At 41.7% G+C, this 11,985-nt stretch overlaps 1 long non-coding RNA gene across 1 annotated transcript; it reads left to right on the forward strand.

Moving 5' to 3' along the window:
- The first annotated feature begins 24 nt into the window (after window positions 1–24).
- LOC125487433 lies at window positions 25–7,193 on the forward strand. Its single transcript, XR_007265897.1, has 2 exons — window positions 25–1,920; window positions 6,201–7,193. It is a non-coding gene; the product is annotated as an uncharacterized LOC125487433 (long non-coding RNA).
- The last annotated feature ends 4,792 nt before the right edge of the window (window positions 7,194–11,985 follow it).

Consider the following 11,985-nt stretch of genomic DNA (forward strand, 5'->3'; position numbering starts at 1 on the left):
CAGCCTGCACCTACCAATGGGGGACAGAGTAATTTGCCCCACTTCATTTCTCAGGTGCCTCTGTGCACCAGCTTCTTGCCCGGTCACTTGCAGGGCATTTAAGGAGTTGCCAGCGTCCCTGTGCTGAACCCTCCATGCCTCTCTGCTTGCCAAGATGTCAGGGTTTCTGGAGCTCCTGAGCTCCTCACCAGCAACAGAAGATAGCAGCTGCCTTGGGGACCCAAGCCCCTGCCTGTGGCCGGTCATGAAATGGAGACCAGCCTTTGGACCACAAGTCATGTTCAGGGCTCCAGGATTCTCACTGTCACAGTAGATGCTTGTATATTTTGGCCCATCCAAACAAGACTGCAATCTGTTTGGGTTGACACAACCTTCTACACCATCCAGATCTTTTACCACCTCCACGTTGGCTGATTTCAAAATTTTACGTTCACTCCCCGCTTTGTAGAAGCTTCCATCCTGCTGAGACAGGAGAGTTGGCTCAAGTTCATTGATCCAGTTTGGCACATTTAAATCCTTGCCAACTTTGGGGAGTGTATGTGACTGAGCATCTTGAGTTGACCGACAACTATTGGCTCTGGAGACTAGACAGAAGACAACTTCACCCGTTTTGCTTCTGAGAACTTCACCCTTCATTTTGTTCTGCACATCCTTTTCTCTGGGCCAAGTTTCCAATTCAACCTGTGGATATTGCACTTTGATACCTTCATGTTTCAGACCAGATTGCTTATGGTTTTCTTTGGTGCTTCCTGCAGGGGTGTGATATAATGGGAGGCCAATCTCTCTGAAGTGTGGTGCCACTCTGGGACATAGATCCTTATCTATGGCATGCCAACTGCTAGGACTGGTGCGAGCACACAGCTGTTCTCCAAAGCCTTTAGCGTCAATACATTTTCTCTTTTGATTTACTTGGTCCATTTTCTCATTTCTACCAACTTCCAACCAATTCTGTCCATCAGAAATTGTGCTCCAAAAGCAATCTGTTGGAAGGTTAGGTCCAAGTTCTGAAACTGGAGGATATCTTCTGTCCTTTTCCCCATCAAACTGATCATAATCACTGGCTTGAAAGGTTGGTGGCACATTAGAGCCACAAAGATTACCTGTGCTCTGATATCTCCTTTCTCTGCTGAATGGCTGCTGGCAGATAGAGAGAGGCAGCTCTTTCTGCTCTGCAAAGCTGCTTACCTGTTGATCGATCACCTGGCCTCTCTGGCTCTTCTCAAACTGTGCACTCTTCCTTTCCTGTTGCGTTTGTATTTTCATCTGCAAGTACATCTCATAACTTGGAGGTTTCAGGGGACGGTCTTTGTAACCTTTCTCTCCCAAGCTACTAGGGGGCAGTGGCATCGCCATTTCTGATGAACCTCTCAGTCTGTGGTCCGATACTTTGGAAGCCTCTTTGTGCGACCAGAGGTTTCTTGTAGACTGCTCTTTATTAAAAGGACACACTTCGACCTGTCTGTGATCAGCAGGTTGGCTGACAGAAGGCCATTGTGGCAAACCCCTTCTATAGAGGGTCTCCCATTCCTCATAGATTGGCTCGTACAGCAGAGGCAGAGGGCATCTGGATGGCTTTGGCTTATGTCCCAGTGGCCTCTTGACTTGCTCTGAAGAGCTCCAGCCTCTGCCCAGGTTTCTACACTCTTGCTTCCTCTTATGGCGCATCTCCAGATGATCCTTTGACTCCCACATTTCCAAGTCTCCTCTGTTCCAGTACCCCTCTTGCTTGGAAGTCTTTGCCTCTCTGATTGGCACCGCTTCCCACCGGTGCGTCTGTGCCTCCCCATGCTCACCTCTGGACTGCACTGCCCCACAGTTGGTGGAATCCTGCAAAATATATGGCCTCAGCACCTTCTGTCTCCTGGAGTTGAAGTCGCTTGCTGAGGCCAGAGGTGGTATCATAGGATTCTCCTGATAACTGTAAGTGAGAATAAATCAGCATTTTTCCTTTGGGTGAAGTAAATAAAATGCAAATTTATTAGATAGATGTTTCAAGACAAAGGTTCATAAGGCTCACAATGTCTTCATTGTTTATCACAAGTCTCTACATGTGATGGGGCCAAGAAACATTGGACTTTGGAGCATTCAGCCATTTGAGCCTTGAATACATTTAAAGACCTAGCCTCCATTGCCTTGAACAGAAGGATGAACACGTCTATTATGTGATGGATATAAAGCTTTCTTAACAGCTAAGTGAGTTGATGGAGAATCTCCTGTCATTCTAAGACATACAGTCAAGGAGATCCCAGGTTTGACCCATTGAGCTATATGGAGTTTCTTGCTTTCAGCCAGTGTAGAGCAGAGATGTATATAATGGAGATATGGTTGCAGGGTGACCAGGGATGGGAACTGAATATCCAGGGGTATTCAGTTTTCAGGATGGACAGACAGAGGGAAAAGGAAGTGAGGTAGCATTGCTGCTTAAAAAGGGAAATTACACAATAGTAAGGAAGGATATTAGCTCCAGTGAAATGGCAACTGTATGAGTAGAGCTTAGAAACACCAAAGGGCAGCAAATAATAGTAGGGGGTATATATAGACACACAAACTGTGTTGGTAATGTTAGGGAAGACATTAAACAGGAAATTAGAGACAGAAGCAATAAAAGTACAGCTATAATTATGGGTTACTTTAATCTGTGTGTAGATTGGGCAAATCAAATCAGTCGCAATGCCATAGAGGAGGATTTTCTGGACTGTGTACGAGATGGTTTTCTGGATCAATATGTTGCGAAACCAACAAGAGAACAGGCCATCCTAGACAGAGTATTGTGTAATGAGAAAAGAATAATTGGCAATCTTCCTTGGGGAAGAGTGATCATAACATGATAGATTTCTTCATTAAGATGGAGAGTGATGTAGTTGACTCTGAGACTCAGGTCCTGAATCAAAATAAAGGAAACTACAATGGTTTGAGGCTTGTGCTGGCTCTAAAAAATTGGGGAATGTTACTTAAAGGGATGACGGTGGATAGGAAATGGCAAACATTTAAAAAGCGCATGGAGGAACTGCAACAATTCTTCATTCCAGTCTGGCACAAAAATAAAATGGGAAAGGTGGCCTGATCATAACTAACAGTCGCTGAAAGTAAGCATTAAAAAAAGATGGAGAGAAAGTGGAGATAGTAAGAACTGCAGATGCTGGAGTCAGAGATAACACAGTGTGGAGTTGGAGGAACACAGCAGGCCAGGCAGCATCAGAGGAGCAGGAATGTTGACATTCTGGATTGGGACCTTTCTTCAGAAATGGAGTTGTAAACTGGTTGGCCTGACATTGGTAGAAGGGAAAATGCTAGTGTTCATTATAAAATATTTAATAACAGAGCGCTTGGAAAACAGTGACAGATCAGACAGAGTCAGCATGGATTTATGAAAGGGAAATCATGTTTGACAAATCTACTGGAATTTTTCAAGGATGTATCTAGTGGAGTTGATAATGGGGAACCAGTGGATGTGGTTTACTTGGAGTTTCAGAAAGCTTTTGATAAAGTCCCACATCAGAGATTAGCGTGTAAAATTAAAGTACATGGGATTGGGAATAGTGTACTGACATGGATAGAGAACTGGTTGGCAGTCAGGAAACAAAGAATAGGAGTAAACAGGTCCTTTTCTGAGTGGTAGCCAGTGATGAGTGGGGTACCGCAGGGTTTAGTGCTGGGTCTCCAGCTATTCACAATATGTATTCATGATTTTATATGAGGGAATTAAATGTAATATTGCTAAGTTAGCTAATGACACAAAGCTGGGTGGAAGGGTGAACTTTGAGGAGGATACAGAGAAGCTTCAGTGTGATTTGGACAAGCTGAGTGAGTGGGCAAATGTATGGCCATTGAAGTATAATGTGGATAAATGTGAAGTGGTCCACTTTGGTCACAAAAACAGGAAAGCGGATTATTATCCAAATGGCGATAGATTAGGAAAGTGGGAGGTGTAATAAGACCTGGGAGTCCTTGTACACCAGCCACTGAAGGTAAGCATGCAGGTGCAGCAGGCAGTGTAGAAGGTAAATGGTATGTTGGCCTTTATAGTGACAGGGTTTGAGTACAGAAGCAGGGATGTCTTACTGCAATTGTACAGGGCCTTGGAGTATTGTGTGCAATTTTGGCCTCCTTACCTGGAAAGGATGTTCTGGCGATGGAGAGAGTGCAGCAAAGGTTTACCAGACTGATACCTGGGATGGCAGGGCTGATGTATGAAGAGAGATTGGCTCAGTTCGGACTACATTCACTGGAGTTTAGAAAAATGGGAGTTGTGGGAATCTCATAGAAACCTATAAAATTCTAACAGGACTAGACAGGATAAACACAGGAAGGATGTTCCTGATGACTGAAGAGTCCAGAACAAGAGGTCACAGCCTAAGGATACAGAATAGACCAGTTAGGACTGAGATGAGGAGAACTATCTTCACCCAGAGAGTGGTGAGCCTGTGGAATTCTCTACCACAGAAAATGGTTGAGGCCAGAACATTGGATGCTTCAAGAAGGAGTTACATAGTTCTTAGGACTAAATGGATCAAAGGGTATGGGGGAGAAAGCAGGAACAGTGGACAGAGTTGAATGCTCAGCCATGATCATATTGAATGGGAGAGCAGACTCGAAGGGCCGAATGGCCCGCTCCTGCTCCTATTTCCCATGTTTCTGTGTGTAAAGTGGCCTCAGTGGCTCCACATACCAGGAGATACATATCACCCATATAATTCCTTCTGCTGGGAAGTTGGGATTGTGCCTTCCACTGTGAGGGGAGTTTGCTGAGAGTGGATTCTATCACTGACAAGAGCACCACTCTGATAGCAGCAGGGAGCCACTCATATTTATATATTCACTCTGAATTCCTTCACCCTTAATTTAAATTTTCACATAAAATAAATGATGATTGGAATAAATGGAAGCGAAAATAAAGACAAGCTATTTTTAAATAAAGAAAAATCTATTTAAAAAGTACAGATCTTTACATGATGTAGAAACTTGACAGTCCTCAAAAAATGTAAAATCAGCTTTTTAGAGCCAGTGAGGGTATTTTGTAGGAAATGGAAGTTAGTCCATTAAAAAGTCAGCTCATCCCCATTCAATAAACTGAAACTTTGACACAGGTTCTTCCATTGAGCTGAATACCACTGATATTTTTGTCAAATCATGGTTGCAATGGAGACTGCAGTCTAGAGGGAGCTTGCACAGCATAATCTTTGCTGATGCTAGTCTGAGCAACAGCAACTTTGGATTCCTGTGTACGGACTCCACAAGTTGCCATCAGCTCAGGTGGAGCGATAGCAGTGAATGCTCACCATTACTATCACAATATCTGGGTCACTTGGAGAATCTCTGCTTTGTAAGACGCTGTTGCTGTTGATTCTGTGCAAATTAAACTTTGATGCTAGATTTCTATCATTAATGTTGTGAGATGAAACTACACAGAACATTCTGTGGTCAAGAAAGACATACTGGTCTGCATTACTCAGGCTATAAAATTTCATCTTTACTGATGCCACACCACATCAAATTAATTAGTTGTTTAGTTTGCTCCTTCATTTTGACAGTCATGGCTTCACACCCAATATAATTGTTTTCTGTTTCTCTTCATGGTACATATGTAAACCATTCAAGGAGCGAATGGATTTGCTATTTATATAGTGGGGGCATTCAACAAGAACAGCATTAGCTTGGTCTGCCAGGTGAATGACTGTTGTGTGACCTCCAAGAGTCTTATATATAGCTAGCTTGAAGGTTAGAGAACCAAGTGTAACAAGGACAGATGACGTAGGTTCTGATTCAGTCAGGACTGAAAATACACCACTTGCATGATATATGGAGCTGTCTCCAACACATACTCATCCAAATTTTCCTTCTAGAATTATTGTCCCAGCCCCATGACAGAACTGGAACTTAAAGGAAATGGCAAATATAAGCCATTAGAGAAACAACATCAATCAGACATATCCCTTGTACTCGTCCTTTACAAGATGGACAAAATGATTAATTGGTACTTACATGGATCTCTCAGGAAAGGTTCCATATTTACCCAGAGAGTCATGGTTGCCGTAATTCTTCATTTCAGAGTTCATTTACTCTTTTAATTTTCACCGTCAAAGGGAAGAAAAATGCATCAATAGCAAAGAAAGAAACATTTGGATATAATCATACTGCCTAATACCATGTTGCTTTATACATTTATTCCACATTTACTGATGTTCATCTTTATCCAACAGTAATTCCATTTCTCAAAGCTTCAGAGGAGTGGGGTCTCCAAATACAAAGGACGAGATTCAGGAGTGGAAGCAGGAAGCTGAACTCTAGGTTTGTACAACACATGACAGCTGTGGCAGAGTGGGGAGCACTCTCACTGGAGTCAGAAGCTCATGGTTTCAGCTTCACCTCAGAGACATGAGCACGTAACCGAGGCTGACACTCCCACTGTGGCCCCGGGACGCGGGGTTGCTTTCGGAAGAGCCATTAAACAGAGGTCCCAGCCACCCTCGTAGGGACATATTAAAGATTCCATGGCCAGTGTTTCAAAAGGAGAGTGGGATATTCTACCTGATGTCCTGAACGATATTCATCCCTCCATCAACACCACTTTAAAAGAAAATGGACCAGCCACTCTTTCACAGTGCTGTTTGTGGGATCTTGTTGTGCACAAATTGGCCGCCATGGTTCCTGCTTTACAACAGTGACATTACTTCAGAAAGCATCCCTTGTGCTGTAAAGTGTATTGGGATGTCCTGGAGCCCTGAAAGGCACTATAGAAACACAAGTCTTGCTTTTACCAAGTGCTAACTTACTTAACATGTTGAAGGTTTGAAACTCTGAGGGATGTCCAGGAGGAAAGAAGTGACAGAAGAGAATCAAGCCATTACAGTGCTACCTGAAAACTAAAGGTGAAGTCCATTCCTCATTTAAGGCTGTTCCACTAAAAATGAGGCAGCGTGAATATGACTCAATGTTCCTGGAGTTGCTCCTGCATAGAACAAGGTTCTTACTTTCATGCACAACAATGGGAACATTATAACATTTGAAAACCAAGACATATATATATATAATGTATATATAAAAACTTACTCACCAACTGTTCAATGTATGGTGTAGTCTTCCCTGACTCTCGCTGTGTCACTTTCCCTCAGTCTGTCTCAGCTTAATCTTTAGCTCGCTGCCTGGTGTTTGTTTTTGAAAATATACTCTAATAAAGTCCTGTGTTTGTTCCACTCCTCTCGTGGTGTAGAATGCAACTCCCTGAGTGCGACTGACAATATTTGTAATTTACTGCTAAACCTCAATCGTTGTAAACTATACAGATTAATGTCAAAGAACTCTCCAGTTCCAACACTCCCACCAAATTCTGCACAAATTCCTCTTCATGTAGAAGTAATGAGGTGAAAGCAGCTTGCTAACATCAGCACTTCATCAACGTTTTGTGTTGACAGCAAAAACAGTGATGGCCACTGTCTCTCTTTCCCTCTCTCTCAAAATAGGAACATAACTCTGTCTTTGACTCAAGTTTTTGGAACAAAGAGGAATCTAAATGTAGATAAAAGCAAAATACTGTAGGTGCTGGAAATCTGAAACAAACACAGAGAATGCTGGAGAAACTCAGTAGGTCTGTGGAGAGAGAAAACAATTAATGTCTCGAGTTCAATATGACTTTTGGTTCGAACTGAACAAAATGCATTTAATGAAGTATTAACTGCTTCTATCACCACACATGTTGTCACACCTGCTGAGTTTCTCCAGAATTCTTAGTTTTTTAGCCTAAATTTAGATGTGTTTCAGTGAGTTTGCTCTGAGTGAGACAAGAATTAGTCCCGCCATAGTTAAGGTCACAGCCTGAGTGCGAACTAGCCATCTCCCTGACTGAAGCTCATTGCAGGCAATTTCAAGCTGCTACATTGACTGAAGGGCCATAGTGGGAGATTGTTGGCTGCAATCAAGCAAATGTGACTTTGACAAAGTAACTGGACTTCCCTTTAGAAGTGGACATCTACTTCCCTTGAACAAAAGCCCTCGCCCAGGTTCTCTCTTGTTGAGACTGTCATTGTGTTTTATTCTCAAATATTTTAATTTCTACAGGTTCTCCGACTCACTCTCCCACATAAGACACTTCTGTGCACAAGGCCAAAGTCAGATACTTCTTTGCAACTGCAGGTAAAGGTAAAGTCGCCATAATCTTACTGGACCATGGAGCTGCTCTTCCATTAGAGAAGGGTTGCGAATGCCAGGTTAACCTGAGAGTCACCACACCTCAGGTGAGGGGAGAGGCTAAGAAGGAGAGTCCTTCAATGGTAACCTCAGCCAGTGCCGGTATTGAATCCATGCTGTTGGCCTCACTCTGCATTGCAAACCTGTTGTACAGCCAACTGAGCCTGATTGCCAATTACATTGTAAAATATAGAGAGAAATGTTTCCTTTCTGTAACACCAGCTAGCCAAAAATTCCATTAGTGTAAATAGTGCTCATGCAGCAATTTTGCAAATACTTTAACTGGTGCCTAACAACAGTACACAGAGGAAATAAAACCCATGTTCGCACAACATGCGGATGGGATTTGTGTTTAATTACCTCCTAGTCTCAACACCCCTTTTAGTGTAAAATAGCTCACACCAGCAATAATGACACTCCAGGAACCAACAGCGCCATTTCTGAAATTCAATGTTATGATTTCTAGTGGCCTAGATCTCAATTCAATGCAAAAATAAACAGGTATGTTAAAGCTGTTGCAAACTGCATTATGTTTTATGTAAACAAGGGTTGTGAAACCCAGGACTGTCAATTAATATATTTTATAATGAATTGTGATTAGATACCTCTAGAGCAGGCTGGACTTGAATCTGGACCTCCTGGCTCAGAAATGGGGATATTACTATTGCACAAGGGTCCTAAGATGCCAGTTAAACATAAATCATTTTGTTAGTAATGTTAATCCTTTACGGAATTAATTTACTCTGTGCAATATTGATGATGCACTGCATTTAAATTGCTTTCTGTACTACATGTACAGGTCTTTATCTGATGGGGTAATTCATTTGAGAAATTATCCATCAGAGCTCTTGTGCTGTAGTGGTAATGCCCTTACCTGTGGGTCTGAAGGCCGAGGTTCAAGTCCCACCTGTTCTGAAGATATGTAACAATGTCTCTGAATGGGTTGATTGGAAAGTATCCACCAAGGACCATAGACATCTCTCTCCAGTGGAGAAATATAGTCACTTATGTATAGTTTGAGGGATGTCACTGCACAAACATGGGGCAAGATGAGGAGCTGAGTCTCCGTGACCACAGCAGCAAAGTCAATACTCACTGCTTACATTAACCCCCATTTAGGATTATGCGCTATTTGGAGCAGGGCAACCTTTGTGTTGACAGACGACATCTTAGGTGGTTGAGGCTTCTTTGAAATCCAGAAGAGGAAAGTCTAAAGGGAGTTTCAATCAACAGAAGCAATGGTTAGCACTGCTGCTTCACAGTGCCAATGACCCGAGCTCCTATCTCTGTGGAGTTTGTACATTCTCCCTGGTGTCTGTGTGGATTTCTGCCAATTGATCCAGTTTATCCTGTTATGGACCAGACCGAACCTTCTCAAAATATATTAAGAAGACAATCTAGACCCTAACTTTTTCTTATTTTAAAGGCAAGCATAAGGCATTGTGTTCCAGGTGCAATTTGATTGGTCAAACTACCAGGTTTGAAACAAAACACACTTTATTCATACAATATATTAAAATACAGACAAAATAGAAATAAGAGAAAACAATTGGCTTAGCTATAACTCTATCAAAATGCTTAACAAAATTACACACACACACACATATATAAACTACTACTAATTAACTGGTTCAATATAGTAACATCCCATAAACACGTCCTTGGCAAAGGCAAATTTAGTAAAACAGATTGTCTCATATGCAATTCTAGCAGCAGAAAGAGAACCCCAGCTTTTAGCTGTAATAGGGAGAGGAATAAGAGCTTCCACATCCATGTTCATGACCCCAGAAACTTTTACTGAAGGCTAGAACTAAAAAAAAAATCCTGGTTCTGTGGGAGCTTGACCCATTCAGGCTGCTTCTATTGTTCCAACTTAATAAAAAGCCCGAAGGTCTCACAAGCTGTTTACTTTATTGGCTTTGAGCAGACCACTCTTATCTCTGTCTCATCCTTTCTTGATAATAAAAAAGGACAAAATACACCTCTTAAAGCCGTAGTATTATCACAATCCCACCATTCAAAGATGTGCAGGTTAAGTGGATTGGCAATGCTAAATTGCCCCCTATAGGGAAGGGTAGGCTAGCTGGATTAGCCATGGGAAATGCAAGGTTACAGGGAGTGGGGCAGGCATGGGTCTAGGTGGGATGCTTGGAGAGTTGGTGCAGACTGAATGGATCAAATGGCATTTATCTGGCATGTAGGGATTGTATGAAAATGCAAAGGATGCATGTTTGGTAGCTAAATATTTTGGTAGGTGACTTGAATCCCCCTCAGGACTGTAAAGGGAGGGTCATTATTGCTTAATTTGTTTTAATTGGAAGGATAGTTTTGTGCTATGGAATTACATACAACGACACATTTGCCAAAACTGCTTCACCTCCTTCAACTTGATTGCTCTCGTTTGGGCCCAGATTTTAAAGCAGGGGAAAATTTTAAATTGCAAGCTGGGAGACCTTTCACTGCTTATGTAAACTTCAGAAAAGTTGGACCAGAATCCGTAAACTTTAAAAGAAAAGGGAATTGTTACAAAAAAAAAGCAAAATATATCCAGGGCAAGGACAGTGTGAGTAATAAGAAAAGGCACAATCTGACCGTTTATCCTATTAATATTTGTGAGATCTTGCTAAGAGCAAATTGACTGCCATGTTTTCCACATTATAGCAGTGACAACACTTCAAAAAAATACTTCATTAGCAATGAAGTATAGGACACCTGGGAGTTGTGAAAGAAACTACAATGGGACTAGATTAATTTAGGATATCTGGTCAGCACAGACAAGTTTGACCGAAGGGTCTGTTTCCATGCTGTACATCTCTATGACTCTACACAAAATACAAGTCTTTTATTCCTTTAAATTTGACCATAATTGTTGGTGAGCTTTGAAATCCTAGTCAGAACTAGCAACAATTCACCTTATAATTCTGTTCAATCTTATTACTCTGACCTGGAACTTTGTTCAATGTTCGAATCATGGCTGTGTTTGCCTCTTCATAAAAGTTATAGCGTGATTAGTTTCCCCAAGTCTAAATGGTCAGCTTTATCCAGAAAATAATGACTACATGCAATGTGTTCACTGTGAAAACAATAGCTCAAGTCTGCTGAATTTTATTATTCTTACAAAACATTTTTTTTTTAAGTGAGCACATTCACTTGAATTGCAGGCAGAACCTCTTGGTACCAGAGATGCTGAAACCAGCCAGAGGCAAAATAAAATTCCTGAATGCAGCATTAATGATTAGACAAACAAACAAGTCTCTTTTTTTTTTCTTACAGGCTGTCCAAAAACTCCACCGAGGCTGAGCGGGATTTTACAGAGAGATTAGCAGACACCAGCTCAGCACAAAGTGAGCAGGCAGGTCGATCAGCTAAGATGAGGATTAATTCCACAACTGAAATTCACTCACAAAACAGTATCAGAGCAACATTAAACAATAAAAATTTTCATTTATGCAACATTAAAAAAATAGATTATCTGTCTGTTAGACTCAGATTTTCCTCTTCCAATGAATTGCACCCTCCATACCCTGAGAGTATAGTTATTTTTGAGACGTCCTGTGGAGAGCTTGTGCTGAGTATGCAGATAAAAATCTCATCATCACATCATGACTAATGTTCCAAACATGTCAATCTAAATACAAGTCTGTAGGTACCTTCTCAGATTTAGTCATGTTAGTCACTGCCATAAGTGTCCAAGTGCCTTTTTTTTTAAACTGAGTTGACTCAAGCAGCTCTTTCACTCCTTGCATATTGAAAACTACAAGAGTACAATTGAAACTGTCACGAGCTGGTCTGGACACCTCC

The sequence above is a fragment of the Rhincodon typus genome, chromosome 41 (genome assembly GCF_021869965.1).
Source record: "Rhincodon typus isolate 14 chromosome 41, sRhiTyp1.1, whole genome shotgun sequence".
Classification (NCBI taxonomy): Eukaryota; Metazoa; Chordata; class Chondrichthyes; order Orectolobiformes; family Rhincodontidae; genus Rhincodon; species Rhincodon typus.